General features: G+C 40.4%; 1 protein-coding gene across 1 annotated transcript in view; it reads left to right on the top strand.

Moving 5' to 3' along the window:
- Positions 1–14929, top strand: part of GRK3 (G protein-coupled receptor kinase 3) — a 74381-nt gene that overhangs the window by 24188 nt on the left and 35264 nt on the right. The gene's annotated exons all lie outside the window — the stretch shown is intronic.

Raw genomic sequence — 14929 nt, 5'->3', positions numbered from 1 at the left:
ATCATAATGGTTATCCTCTATTACAGTTTGTTGATATTAAATAAGTGTGCAACTATGTAACAGGGAAAATAAAAATTTGCTTTGTGAGATTTTCTCTAAGAGCCAGAAAACCATTTATTCAGGCGTGTTTGTTTTGGGGTTCTATTTCTGACCTGGAAAAGACAGCTGCCACAGAGAAGTCGGACACCATCAGAATTAGGAAGTAACTACAGTAAAGAAAAATGATATTTAAAATGTTATGTTGAGGCTGATCTTCTTCTTTCTCTTGTTACTTCTTATTTTTAATTCAAGTTTAGACTAAAACCTGGATTGTGGATGATTTACAGGAATCTTTTCTGAATCTATTGAGCTCAGGCTTCCTTGCACATCTTTGAAACATGGTTCATATTATCAATTAAAAACAAGACGAAATCCAAACCACAAGTAAATGTCAGAAACTATGTGATTGTAAACTGAAACAGAAACTGTTAACGTAAGACAATTTTACTATGGAGCTGGTCTTTTAAAGTGATTCTCCACTTATATCAGACTAAAGTATGTACACTGACAGAGAGAAAATCAAAATAAACTTGGAGGTTTCTTACAAAAATCATTTCTTTATACATTTTTTTCACAAAATTAGTTTTAAAAACTAGTTTTCATCTCATAATTTTATTGGAAGCTACATTTCTCTGCATAATTTTTATTTTGTTACAAAGTAAACATGATATTTGCATGAACTATATTGCAGATCATTTAAATGGACACTGATAAAGCTGCCTGCTGTAGACTTTGTGTGCCTTTTACCTGCAGGCAATTTTTAGGTGTCTGTCTGTGTCAAGGGCAAATAGGGCTGAAAGCCAATATAAAAAATGTATGTATTCATTCTGTTTTTTCTAATAATGAATAATTGAATATTTCTTTGTTGGAATACAGTCTGCTATGCTCCATGGCCTTTTTTTTTTTTTTTTTTTTAAGAGGAGATGCAGATATTCTGTTGTCTGGTTTCTCAGTGGAGTTGCAGGTTTTTGTCTGAGCTGTAAAAAAGGCAAAATATATATCCTATAGCCTAACTCCATATAATGGATAATGTGCACATGCTGATACATATTAGCATTCATATACAGTATAGTTCTTGGAAGATTTAAGTCATAGGGAGAAAATAGTCTTTATCTCAGCACAGCAGTGTAGTTTCACAACTTTGGGGTTAAATGCTCAAGAATTCTAAGCAGACTGGAAGCTTTGAACTCCAGAAGCAGGTTATTGTAGGAGAGAAAAGAGCAAGTATAGATAAGGAATTATAAATTATCTGAAATAATTTCACGTGGATGTTTCTGCTTTTAGGTTTTCAGCAAAACGTACATATTAGCCAGTAAAATGCAATGCAGTTTTGACTGCAGTAGCTCTGTATACTTTCCCCTTGGAAGCATAAATGTAAACTGATTCCTTTCAGATTATTTGCTCAGTCAGTCACCTTGCAGCTGTACACCTTGTGGCTGCTGGGGCTTCGGAATGGTCTTCTGCAGCAGAGGGGCCCTTGGAGTTTCCTCCTGGGTCCCTGGCGCCCGGGATGGCTTTTGGGGCCGCGTGCGTGCGAGATTGCCACCTAGCTGTGCTCGAGTCCATCGAGCTGAGCTGAGCGGCGATGGCAGTCGGCTGCAGGCCAGCTGAGGGGTCGATGGCGAGTGACATGCAGTTTGGAGCGCTGGTAGGCTTCCATGCCCTTGGAAAGGTCTTTTTGCAGATACTGTAAACAGGACAAGGGTCAAAGTGTAGATGCCAATTTTAGGTGAACTCTAAGACCTTTGTGGCTTGCCAGATCCTCAGACAATCCAGAAGGGGTTATCAGTTTGGAAGGCTTTGAACTAAAATGTTATAAACACATCCTGAGTATGTTGCAAAGTGATTTCCATACCAAGCATAACATTTTTTAAATGCCTTGTTTGCTCTCTGCTTGCACTCCCTTGAACTTGCGGAGTTCATCTCTGATGTAATATCCTACTTGCAGATACAGGAGTGATGCAGGATTTCCCTCTGTCTTTTCTTAGTCAATCAGAAACAGTTGCATTCCCATGGAGTTTTTCATCTGTGTGTCTTGAAACAATTCACAGACTAATTAAGCATCAGAACACCACTATGAAATAGGTAAATATTAATTTTCCAAATCTGTAACTTGGCATAATAATAGTTTTAATGAAATTTACCTGCATAGCTGTGAACTAATAATAAACAAACTGTAGTCTTGCCAGTGCTACTCATTCATCTCAGTGGGGTAACTCAATAGTAACAGGAGAAGACCTCGGATCTTTGTGCCACTAAGGAGAATAAGTAGAATCTGGACTACTGAAGCTCTAAGTCCTTCTAACTTTCAACAATGGTCTTAAGTTTTATCAGGTCCTAGAAATTTGCAGAGCTGACAAGCTAGAGAGCTCTACCTGCCAGTCACCCACAGTTACACAGCTAGTGACACGGATGTTTGCTGTAAGCCTTTCAGATGTTTTATAGTACTGTACTTATATCGGTCCTGTAAAGGACACCTGCATGACCGAACCTGCAGCCCCCTGAGGATTTCTGCACATCTGCAAGGCTCTTGCTGTGAGCGGCGTTCAGTGCCCTGGCAGGAGGTGACTAATACGTGGTGTAGGGACTCTGAATCCTCAAAGTCTGTAGGGGAGCAGAGCAGTGCCCTTATAGGGTAGTTGCTTCTCGGTTTCCTGGCCTGTTTCCACTGACAGTGTTGTGTCCCGCCGGTGCATTTGTAATGCTCTGCTCTCAGATGTGTGCTTGTCTGGGTGGTGCTTGGACAGGTAGGGTCCGGAGCGTGGAAAACAGTTTCTAAATGTTTCTAGATGCTTCACGGACTTCTACTGATAACTTCTTTGAATAGAAGGGGAAAGTTTGAAGAGCGCTCTATCTATTTCTGAATCTGCAGCTCTCAGCAGTTTTTTCTTCCAGCTGCACAGAGCAGACCAGAGAGAGGCTTTAAAACTCATGTAGGAGAATCATCTGTGCCTTATCGCTGTTCTTTCAGGGGTTTTGCTCATTTTTACCTAACTAAATACGCTGTGTATTTACTAACTATGTACTACTGGTTTGTGTTCTGATATTAGCCATTGCATAACTATCTGCCTGGATGCTATTTTAGAACAGTTTGATTCTTTACAGTCGTTACAGTACTAAACAGTACTTGCTAAGGGGAGTACTGACATCAGAGATCTGTTTAAAATACCTTCCTGTTGTAAACGTGTTCCACATTGTCATTAAACTATCCTCTTGTCCAGCCTTAGCCCCATTTTGAAGGAGTCCTTTCTAAGCAGTGGTTACAACCAGTTGCATGCGTTCAATTTGCCTGTTCGGCCTTTTCTCTTCCTTCTTCCTCCCAGCATACTTCACTTACATATTAAATAATATGTAACAGTGATCTGTGCCTAGCCCAGGATGCTTCAGAATAAGTGGTGTGTTTTTCATTATTAGGGGATGTTGCCTTGCATTGTTTTAGTAATTTTTAGAAGTTGTATCATTGGTCAAGGGGAAAAAAAAAAAAAGCTCATGTCCTTTGTAGAGACAGAATATGTTTGTGATGTGGGGAAGGACCTGTTGCAAAACAATAATGGCATTTTCAGCCTATATGCTTGTGTGGTTTGGAGGTTTTCTATTTCCTTGTGAAAAAAGAATAAAAACTCCAAGTTTTACGTGTTTCTTGATGACCTCTAGTGAAGGCATTTCATCACATTCTTTATAGTAACTGACTGACTGAAATGAAATGTTTCTGTTCTAAATATGTAGCTGTTTGTTTAAAAGTTAGAATATTTTTACATATCTTCATTTAGCAGTATTAGTCCTAAGCCTTTCAGAGATATTTTGTTTAATGTAGAATCCTTTTTTCTTTCACCTCTGTGCTGAATGCCTTTGATATTGAGCTTTCAATGTATGTGTAGATCTCCTTTAGTTAACTGTAATTCTGCACATTAGGGAGAACAAAGCATGAAAGATAGCTCTGAACCACATTTGATGCCTAAGTTTTCCCCGTTCAGTTCTATTCATGGGTTAAAAAGTGATTTGTTTTATGTTCAATATTCAGAAGTACAATTCATGAGCATCTTATTAATATGATACGTGTTTTTCACCGAGCACCGAGGCAGAGTCCCAGTGGCAACTGCAGTGGGTGAAGCACAGACATATATATTTTTTTAATGGTTTACAGCTGCAAGTTAAAAATAGAGCACATTTTCCTTTTCTTTAGAAATGCTTTTATCATTTGAATTGGTGTGCTACCATTTGACATCTTGACAGCTGCTGCTTCTGCCCTTTGAAAGTGCTAAACTCTCGGCTGCTGTCAGTGGAAGTGGAAGGTAGTTTGCAGAGTGCCTTCTCATTTGAAATGTAGATCGTGTAATTTACCTTGAGTATTTTGCTCTAAACTGCTCTTCTGGGCTTGGAGTGGAATAATTGAATGCTCTCCATAAGTTGTTATATTAGCTCCTTAAAAGTCTCTACCTTGCAAGCCAAAATTGAAGCAGATTTGAATCAGAATCTCTAAGTACCCCTTGATGTCTGAAACGCGTGGCTGGGTGGAAGAGTGCAGCTCTTGTGTGGCTTTGTGCTGGTCTCGCGCAGTTTTTGAAGGCTTGCACAAGTCTAACTGTTAGGAAGATGGCTGACAACGACAGTTTTAATGAGTGGTTCCCTTGTGTGCAAAGCCTGCTGGAAAATACGGTTGGAAATCAGGATTTTCTTTAAAGACACTTGAGAAACTTTCTTTTTGTCTGTGGTTTATTTTCACGTAATGATTTACAGGAATCATTAAGCAAGCTACCTCGCTACTTCCAGACTCACTTGTGTTCAGTTTGCTCCTGCTCTGGGGAGGTTGTTCTCCTGCAGCCACCAGCGCTTTCTTGTCAAATATAATTCCTTCTTCTCCCCTGCTCTTTCCACACAGGGTTGTGTTTTAATTTGTTACGATACATTATTTTAATGAAAAGTGAATGTATGCAAGGCTCTGTTAGGAAAACAGGTTAAAGACAAACGACTCATTGGAAAGAGAGGTAGTGAAATGTGTGATGCCGCCCATGCTGCGAGGCTTTTCATGGCTTTGCTCGCAGACAAAGCTCCCATTCCTATGCAGATGAGTTTCCCGGCTAGTAGCAAGTCTCTTTGTTCCTGAAAAATTGTTGGTTCTCGTAATTCTGGAGCTCTAGGTGGTCTTAATTATCCTGTGCTATGGCAACTGAGTGCATAAATGATACAGAACAAGATTTTGAACTTGACTGGATATTCTGCAACAACCGTAGGTTGGTTAGAATTACGGTTTTTATGTGGTTTAAAAATAATAGACCTCTATTCCTAATTCTGTGGGTCAGAAACCCAGATCTCTTACTTATATCCATGGTGAGCTTATTGCATTATTTGAGACAAATGAAATAAAATGGGATAAAATGCTAGATGTTATACTGGGTGGAATAGTCTTGGAATTTTCCAGCAGAAAAGACAAATACGATCCCCATTTTTTATGATACAGGCTCTCTATTGTACAAAGGCTACGGACTGCACTGTAGAAGCATATCTGTATTGTTTCACTGAGCTGTAACAAGAGCTTGCTTCCAGCTGAAGATGATTTCAGGTGGGGCAATTCAGTTTAAGCATAAATATTTATAATAATTTCGCTGTAGGGCCTGTGTTCAGTTTTGCCGTTACTCCATGGCTACGGTGGCGCAGTTCCCTTGGGAGCGCTGCACGAGCGCTGTGCGGGAGGCAAGGCGCGGGTGCTCGTGCTGCCCGCCTGCGTCTGCCAGGTCGCCTTCCTCCAGCTCCTCCGTTCTGTTGTCCAAATCCAGCCAAATAAGAAAGATCAGGTGCCGTCTTAGAGGGAGTCAAGAGCGAGACCCGTAAGCACCCAGAATAAGGCAAGAACGCTGCGTTAGGCGGTTGGAAGCCGCGGCGGGTCGCAGCGAGGAGCGATGCCCAGGCGCGCTTCGGCTGAAGCTGCTGCCAGCCGAGAATCGGAGCCGCTAGCCCTAATCCATAGGGAGCAAGTCGTAGTGATTCCTGTGCATGTGTAACTACTTATTTGTTTTTCATTATTCTGAATTTATGTACTGCATGTTTTGATAGGGCTTGGAAGCAGCTTGATATTTTTGTTTTCTAATTTGCTATTTTGTCTACTAGAAAGGGCCTGCATCAGCATTCTGGACTGAATTCAGGTTTTCTCTAAATAGATTCAACTTCCTTTCAATCAGTGACATTGTAAGTACTTTTATCAGGGCTAAATTTGTCTTTTTTTAGCTGTGCTGTGTCACCTAGTGACTTCTGTTCATCTCTGCTTTAATAATATTTTTATTTACTCCTTAAAAGGGTGTTTGAATCCAATACTAATAAAATCCTGGTTAGGAACTGAGTAGTTTTCTCCAAGATTAATTTTATTATGAAGTTCCTCATTAAAATATTTTTTGAGTATTCTCTATTATTAATTGATGTTCTGCTGAAGAACATGATACAGCAGCATGAACGAAGAGCTAAGCTTTAAAATATCAGGACGTCAGCAGGACAGAATTGGCCCTGGGGCTCAGCGGTGGTTTTGCTCAGGCTGCCGTCCTGTTCGTGACGATGGGCAGGAATACACTGGTATTCATCATTAGCTTTTCATTAAAAATCTTGCTTTAGTAACGCTAATAATAGGACAGGAAAAGTATAAGCAACTTTGAAACTTCTGAGGCTTGTGTAAAACTGGTGTTTGCGGAGGCTTGAATTAAGCATTTCATAGAAGCAGATGAGATGCGTTAAGCGAATAAAGGTGGCAGGCAGGGATGGTGTGGGCAGAGGTCTGGGCTGGCGGGACCCGGGCGTAACCGTGGCTCTCCTGGGCCGGCAGACGCCTGCCGAGAGACCGGCAAGGGCGCCCCGCGCCGAACCACGTGGGCTTGTTCACTCTGCTATAATAAAATAATGTCAACTGTAATCAGCTTGTAAACATAGTGTCACTGGCCAGGTCGAGTTTAATAGAATTGCACAGGGGACTGACTAGCTGTATTTCTGTTCTTGGCCCCAGCTACATATGCCCAGAGTCCGGCAGTAAGAAATATTGAAGGAAATAAAATCCAGGCCTTATTGAATTTAGAGTGAGTCTTGGCATCGACTTAAGAGCCAAGATTTCATGCAAAACTTTGAAATCAAGTTTAAAAAATTTAATTATTTGAGATAAAAATTAAAGTTTTTTGGTTGTTGTTTTTTTTTTCTCCAGCAGAGAGGAGCTGACCTTTTTCCCTTCCCTTGCCTCCCCCTAGGCTTGCGAAGCTGCCCGTGTTTGGTGGGGGGATGCTCTCTGGGAATGACCCTGCTAATTTAATAGTCCCCGACTATCTCTGCTGAGTCTTCTGGTACTCAGCTCACCTTGGATAGCTCCTCATCTTTTCTCGAGTATCGATTTGAGATTGAGCTTCAAAGTTTAAGCTTCTTTTCTTATCCCTCTCTGAAAGACATTTTGTCTTGCTTATTGGGTTTATGGCAATTAATGGCATTTGACAAACTAAGCTGTTTAGGATTGTCCATAAAAACAAAATAGGAAAAAATTATTGCCCAGAAGATGGGGTATGAGAAGATTATTTTGAAAGTAGAGGCTTGGAGTTAGCTGTTCTGACACACACGTGTATTATTGATACAATCCATCACTTTGATGTTGCTAGAAAAGCTTAAAAAATACCTTTTTTTCTACAGATCCAGTTGTTGTATAAATTGTATAGAATAGAAGAAGAAAACTTTAAAGCAAAAAGCTGTCAACATCTTTATTTCATATGTAGTTGCTGGTTTCTTTTATCTGTTACTTACACTATCATTTTTTAAATTCCTCCTTTGTGTTCTTTGTCTTATTTTTCAGTGCGTAGTTAACTGTGCTTATTGTGCTTTTCATCTGTTCTACGTGAACTTCTCAAAACTACTGTCACTTATTCAATGTGACTTCTGTCAACTAGTTTTGCTATTATCTGAGAGCTGCAGTTCCTGGCTGATAATTTTTCACTCCATCTAGAACACCTGTAAGAGGAGAGCTATCCTTAATGCTGCAATGAGAATGCAAAATCCCATATTACAACAAGAGGACAAAACAGAAGTGAGAGCATTATATTCTAATTGGAATTGTTGTTTGAATTTAGGGCACAGTGGAAGGACAAAAGTTTAAGTATGCTGATCACTGATGTCATTGATTCTATAATCAGACCAGCTGTAAAGGCAAAAAGAGAAATGAGTATTATGTTTGCATTTGAAGTCAAGCTGTAAAAGTATAACTGATTTAAGGTCAGTCATTCCAAGTTGATTAAAAAAAAAAAGAAAAAAAAAAGAAAAAAAAAAAGAAAAAAAAAAAAAACAGGGAATAAGATCTCTTAAATGAAGAATTCACCCACCAAGTCTTCTTGAGTTTTTCTTAATATTCATTTTTTTTAATAGATTCTTGTGAACATTATTCTTAATTATAGAATGGTGCTTCTGATTCTGTTTTCCTGTATTGCAAATTTTTGGTGAATGATTTACAAGTCACTACAAACTGTTGCTAAACCCATGATACAGCAATCTGTTTTTGTTTCTCAGCTTCCCCAGTGATTTTTTTCCTTAATCACAGTTCTTCAGGCTTCACAGGAGTCATCCTGTCTTTATCAGATCTGCTTTTTACAGCCCCCACATCCTTCTTCAGTCCTTTTCCCTAAACATCAGCCGTGTTTCCCGAATCTCTCTCAGCCTCTGTTCATTTATCCCTTGCAGTACATCCTTCCTGCAGCCCTCCCTTCTTCCTGGCACTGTCGCAGTAACTTCCCCCATCCCAGCCCCGTTGCAGAGTATCCTGCTCACATCAGGCCTTGGACAGCGTTTGCCCTGATGCTGCCCATCCAGGTCCTGCTGGCACTGCCTGCTTCCCAGTGTCCTGTTCCCTCCTGCATCCCGCACAAACAGGAGCACCCAGGTGGGATGAGGGGCTGGGATCAAGAGAAAATGTCTCGGCTGACACCTTTCCCCCTTGTTTTCGTGAAACAGGTTAAAAAAAATTAATCACAAGAATCTCAATTAATTATAAAGAATCCCAACACCCAGCTTCCCAAAGTACAACCTGTTGAAGAGAGAGATTGAATTGGACTCCCACTGAGTTGTTTGATACATGTGTTGCTGGTAACTTAAAAATGGCAGTCAGGGTTGCCTGATGCTAACCAAGCATTAGGAAGCATGTAGAATCTCTGAAAGAATATGATTTGTGTCAGTCAAACACAAAATGGTCTGTTGTACTCTGAAAGAAGTGTATTTCCCCAACTGCAATGTAATAAAAAGGCTATCTAAATTCAGACTCTAGCACCTGATCTCACTTTACAGAAGGCAGTTGGCCAAACTCCCATGCAGTATGAGCAATTATGCTGTTAATTTCCACTACAGAGGTATTAATGAACACTGCAGCTGCCTATCCAGTTTCGATTTTAGTGTATTTTTCCAGTGTTGAAGCCACCATATAGTATTTCTGATGCTGGTACGGATGCTGTCATACGAAAGCAAGAAATGCAGTCTTGAAGGTATGCAAAACATATGTACCAGTGGTAAGGTATGGATCTTAATTAAAAGTTGCATGGAAAACCTGTGGGGTGAAACAAAAACTGGTACTTGATTTCAAAGCAGTGTATGTGTCTTTTTCTAGGCTGTTGCTTAGAAAGCTTATGTTATACAGTGCTTCTTGTGGCTTCATTATAGCATATCTTTTTAAAAAAAATAGAAACTTTTCTTTCAAAGGAAGTTGGTTGATCTGAAATGCACCACTTAGGTTCTGAAACAATATGCAGTGCTGTTATGAAAGGTATCCTCGAAAGGTATTGTGTTTGAATTAGCAAGTTTTACACGGTAAAATTCATCATCCCTCAGTTCGTAAAAGTTGTATCCTAAGGAATACTTTGTTTAATAACTGTGTAAATTGCATGTTTGTATACAACGATATGTTTTAATACACATGTATGAATACTCCTCGTCAATAGGTCTTCAGAGGAGGTTTGAAAGGACTTTTTTAATATCAACTCAACGAGTATTAAACACTGTTTGTTAACAGGGGATGTACCTCCCCAGCCCCTCTAAAGAAAAGAGTGAATAGCTGATAAAAGCTGATGCTCTAACTTACGAGAACTAAACATTCCTCAAGTATAAGAATATTATTCTTCTAAGTACCTGGATGTTGCTGTCTTTTTGTCAAATGTTTTCTTTCCATCACAACTCTTAAAAAATTGGTCTGAATGATTTCTCTCGCTCTGCAATAATTCCCGTGAGATCTCCTGCAGTAGCAAAGCCGTTAGTGCCTGTGTTTAGGAGAGGAGCAGACTCTGCTTTGGGGCTGGCGCATGTCCCCTGCTGAGGCCCAGGGGCTCTTGAGTCCCGTAGTTTCCTCTCTTGCCCCAGGAGAGGCTCTTGAAGGTGGTGCTGAGCCTAAAGAATCACCATAATTTTTTTCTACAATATGTTCTCAGATGTCTTATGTATCCTAACAGTGACTAGTTTAAGTATTAGTACCCTCAAAGAGAAAAGGTGTAATTGGCTTTACTATTTACTATTCTATTTCTTATTTCTTTAACTAGCTCACATTTTAAACGTTGCTGTAATACTTCTGCCCATCTTTAATGGAACCTGTAAAGCATCTATAAAAGTATCTTGCTTCTCCTTGTTTTAGATAGCTCCAGTTTTTGCATGGCAATACAATAAAAAGAGAAAAAAGAAAGACTCGGAAAAGGTCTATATAAAGCAGGCAGCACAAGGCTATTTCTCCTTGTTTGCTCTTCTTGTGAACCTTCGCTGCTTCTGTGATAATTAAAAAGTTTGGAAAATATTAAAGAGGGCTAAAATGTTTGGAATGGCATTGTTAAAAATTTGTGTTGCTATATTTTTGCACTACTCCCACAGTTGCCTTTGTGGGTATTTTTTTGTTTGTTTGTGGGTTTTTTTGGTAAATGGCCAGTAGTTGGGAACATGCCAGGGATTTTTCTTTGACTGCATTCATTTCTGTTTGTGCCACTCTTTAGTCGCTTAATTACATGACTGTAATCTTTTTTGGGTCATTGTCCAAACAAAAGTTCAGTTAATTCAGCATTATTTTGCTCTATGTTGTTGATGGTGTTGATCATGTGTAAAATAAGAGTAACAAATTACTTTTAGTTCCAAAAAGTGCCTTGTTGGAAATTCAGAAGTGTGAATTTAAAGGAATTTTTGTTGTTTTCAGATTCACACCAAAACCTGGTTTCTGCCACGTTTACCATGCAGGCGAGTTTGCGCTCTCTAGAAACGGTGATTTACATGTGCTTCAGGAAAGGGTTGGTCGGTCTCTGCAGCTCGGTGAGGTGTGATGTTCTTGGCGAGGTTTTCAGAGGAGCAGCTTCATGCTAGCTGGTGGCTTGCTAGGCGTGCTCTCCCGGGGAGAGCTCTCCCTCCCCGGCCGTGAGCCGGAGCGCGGTGCAGGGCTGCGGGTGCCGGGCGCCGGGCCGAGCGCCTCCTCCCTCCGCCCTGACGATAGGCAGCTTTACGAAGAGTATTTCCAGGGAAATGCAAACTAAGGCAAGCTTTTAAGAAGAAAAAGTCACCATACTTCCAAATTACTTTTAAGGATCGGAGAATGTGTGTTTTTAAAATACTTATTTGCAAAATATTTAAAGATTGATTTCTTTTTTGAAAATAACTGCAAAACTTGGAGAATCTCTTAAGATGAAGAAAACTTTCTTGATCCAATTAGACTGCCCTCATTTTAAGAACAAAAAACAGTTTTTATAGTCTTTAGAATATCCTAACCAGCTAAAGTAATCAAGCAGAGTATTGAAGGTCTTTGGTCAGGATCCCATTTTTACATCCTGATTTTGACCAAATAAATCAAAGGGGCCGTGGTGAAACATAGCTCTTACATTATGAAATTTAATTTGGGATCTAGATGAAGCTATAGAGAGACTCTATCAAGATGCTGATAAGTCACTTCCAGTTACATGTGAATTAACGCTTTTGTTTGCCTGATTACTGATGCTTTGCCCAATGTGATTAATGGCTTTGCTTATAAGAAATTTGTGAGTTTTTTTTCTGTAGGTCTTTGATAAATAGGGATAAGAGGGTGTTGAAGCACATGGTTTTTATAACTGATCATTAAATGCTTTTCTATATGCACTACTTTACCTTCTTAAAATTTACATTTTTGATGTCCTCTGTATCAGCCCTTACACATACTGAAAATGTGTGGATCATTTTGGCATGTTTATTTGATGTTAAATGATGCAGTATCTGAGAAGAATTTCTCTTCCAAGAAGCATTTCAGTCAATAAATAAAGGAAAAGAAAAATGTATGTTACGAAATTGAGATGATTATTAGTAAAAACCAACCAAACAAAACTCCTTATTTAACTCGATGTCATCTCCTTCCTCCCCTGCAGCATCACAAATGCAACATCCAGTAGAAACTTCAGTTTTTGAAATATCATAGCTAGTTGATGAAAGACAATAGAGATCTACAATATTTATAGAAATATTTTTAATTTATAGGCAAATAAAGCAACCTTTGCTTGTAGATCTCTGGTATAGAGGACACCTTGCATTTTGGCTGAAGAAACTACTACAGTGTAATAGTAGTAGAACAGAGAGATTTCCTTGTTCACTGCAAAGATTTTCTGGAGAATAATAATGTAACATTTGAGATGTATGATGGTCACAGATTTTCACGATGAGTTTACCAGTGATTGAACATTTAGAAAATTGCAAAGAAGCAGCGTATTTAAATATGAAATTATTCTTATTTTCTGTGCTGTTGAATTTAATTTTTAAAGCTGCTAAGCAAGTGTGTTTGCCAGCTGAACGTCCACGGAGGGGCCAGACCGGGCTTTGCCCGGCGGTGGGGGCTGCGCGGGAGCACTGGGCAGCCCTGGCCGTCAGCGGATCCCTGCTGCTGCCCACGCGCCCTCCCCGGAGCATCCCGCTTCGGCATTACCGCGCCTGCATGCCTGGCTCTTCGTTGGCTGTTTCGTGGGGTACAGATTTTTTTCCTTCTTAGAATGATTTTACATGGACTGTTTAAGCTGAAATTCAGCATATCAAGAATTTAGGCACTTTATCAATGATAACGTAAATCGATCTCTTAAACAGAATGTGGCAGCGCGCAGCTTTTGCATTTCCGAAGGCAACCAAATTATGTGACCAAGTTCTCACCTTTCTTTCTTTCTCACAGACAGACATTTTTGTTTGGTGCCCTGGTCGTTAGTTGTATTACAGGGACATCCGTTTGAACACTTGGACACACAGATGTGAAAGGAGGGTTATGTATTTGTCAGTCAGAGGATACACCTTCCTCAACACTGTTCTAGTTCAATAGCAGAAGCCTGGTATTTGCATTCGCTGAAAAAACCAGATTTCTGTCTGTTCTCTGCCTCTTTCGGAAGTATCTCCTTTTTTCTTTCTTGTGTCTTTCTTATTGGTCTAAGGTAAAAATCTGCATGCATTAACAGAATTGCAGTGTAATTGTCCTTAGATCAGGATGAGCCTCAGTAATGTTGTAGCAGCAGTGCTAATTAAATTGCTTGGTCCTTCGGTTCTTAGTGTTACTGCGGATAGTTTTGCTCCATTGAACTTCATGGGCACGAGAGCTCTCTGGTTTTAATTGGAGTCTTGCACCACAGCAGATTTCCAGTGACAGCAGCTGCTGTGTTTACTTGTTTGTTGACTTATCTTTAATTTGAGATATTTTGACACCCCTCACCCCCAAAATTTGCCGAAGACGGACAGACAAGCAAAGGCCTGCCTCCTTAAAAAATACTGTTTGGATGCCTCTTGTATTCTAGTCCTTCTGATAGGCAGGAGAAAGAGGGCATTCAAGCCCTTCCGAAGCAGTGCTTGGCATAAAAAGCAAGATAGCCGAATTTACCGTGACGTGGACGCGATGCTCTTGGCGAGGCTGCCCGGAGGTGAGCTGGCCCCGGCTCGCGGAGGGGAGGAGCGCCGCTGGCCGGCCTGGCGCGCCTGTGCCCGGCGCCGGCCGCAGCTGTCCCCGCAGCGGAGCTGCACCCTCGGCGGCCGAGGACCGGGCACAGCCGCGCGCTCCCGCGGCCCTGGCCCCGGCAGCCGAGGAGGAGAACAGGGAACGGTGTAGAGCCAGCTCGCCAGAGCCCTGGGAGCAGCTGCTCTGTCTTTTCTTGCTCACTTTGTTATTTTAGTGTACATTTTTATGGTCTTACCTACAAAAGTTGGATGTGCTTTCCGTAAGTAGGTAGTAAGCCCAAATAAGGAAAGGGGTCACCTGCCGAAATGAGCTGAACGCGTGTTCATTTACAGCTCTACAGGACTTGCAGATAACCCAAGCAATTAGCTGTGACAACAGATAGCTGCGTTGAGTAAAAGGATATCAGCAGAAATCAGCACGGGCATACACAAAGACAGTACTTCCGTGAAGCAAAGCCTGGGTGACACGGCTGAGATGCAGAGTGCAGAGCCTACACTTTAAATTACTTGCAGAGGGCCCATAAGGTTTCTAATGCAATCTGAGTGTGATAAAACGTGCTGGAGGTAACATTAACCAGTATTTTTAAAATCAAAGTCTAAAGGCACTGAGAAAAAAGTGTTCTTATCGCTTAAAAAAAAAAAAAAAGGTAAGTCTATTTCAAATAACAAAATACATGAATTTGTATGGATATCTGTCTTTTTATTCTGAGAAGAAAACCCTCCAAAACTGGTCGGTGTAGAGGAGTGGAAATTTCAGTATGTTAGGTAAACATTCTGTAAAGTTTCCAGCAGGTAGGAATTGGAATATGCTTAATATACCTATGGGAGGTGAATTATGTTTATAATCTTTTTCTATTCAGAATACTGTAGGGCCACTTATCATTGGTGTTAAACCTTGTCAATTAAGAATATTTACACAGCTATAGGCAATCCACGAAACTACCCGTTTCTGTGTATCCTTTGTTACAAGCTATTGTATTAT

This window comes from Rhea pennata, chromosome 17 (assembly GCF_028389875.1).
Source record: "Rhea pennata isolate bPtePen1 chromosome 17, bPtePen1.pri, whole genome shotgun sequence".
In the NCBI taxonomy this organism is placed as follows: domain Eukaryota; kingdom Metazoa; phylum Chordata; class Aves; order Rheiformes; family Rheidae; genus Rhea; species Rhea pennata.
This window is presented reverse-complemented; position numbering and strand designations above follow the sequence as displayed.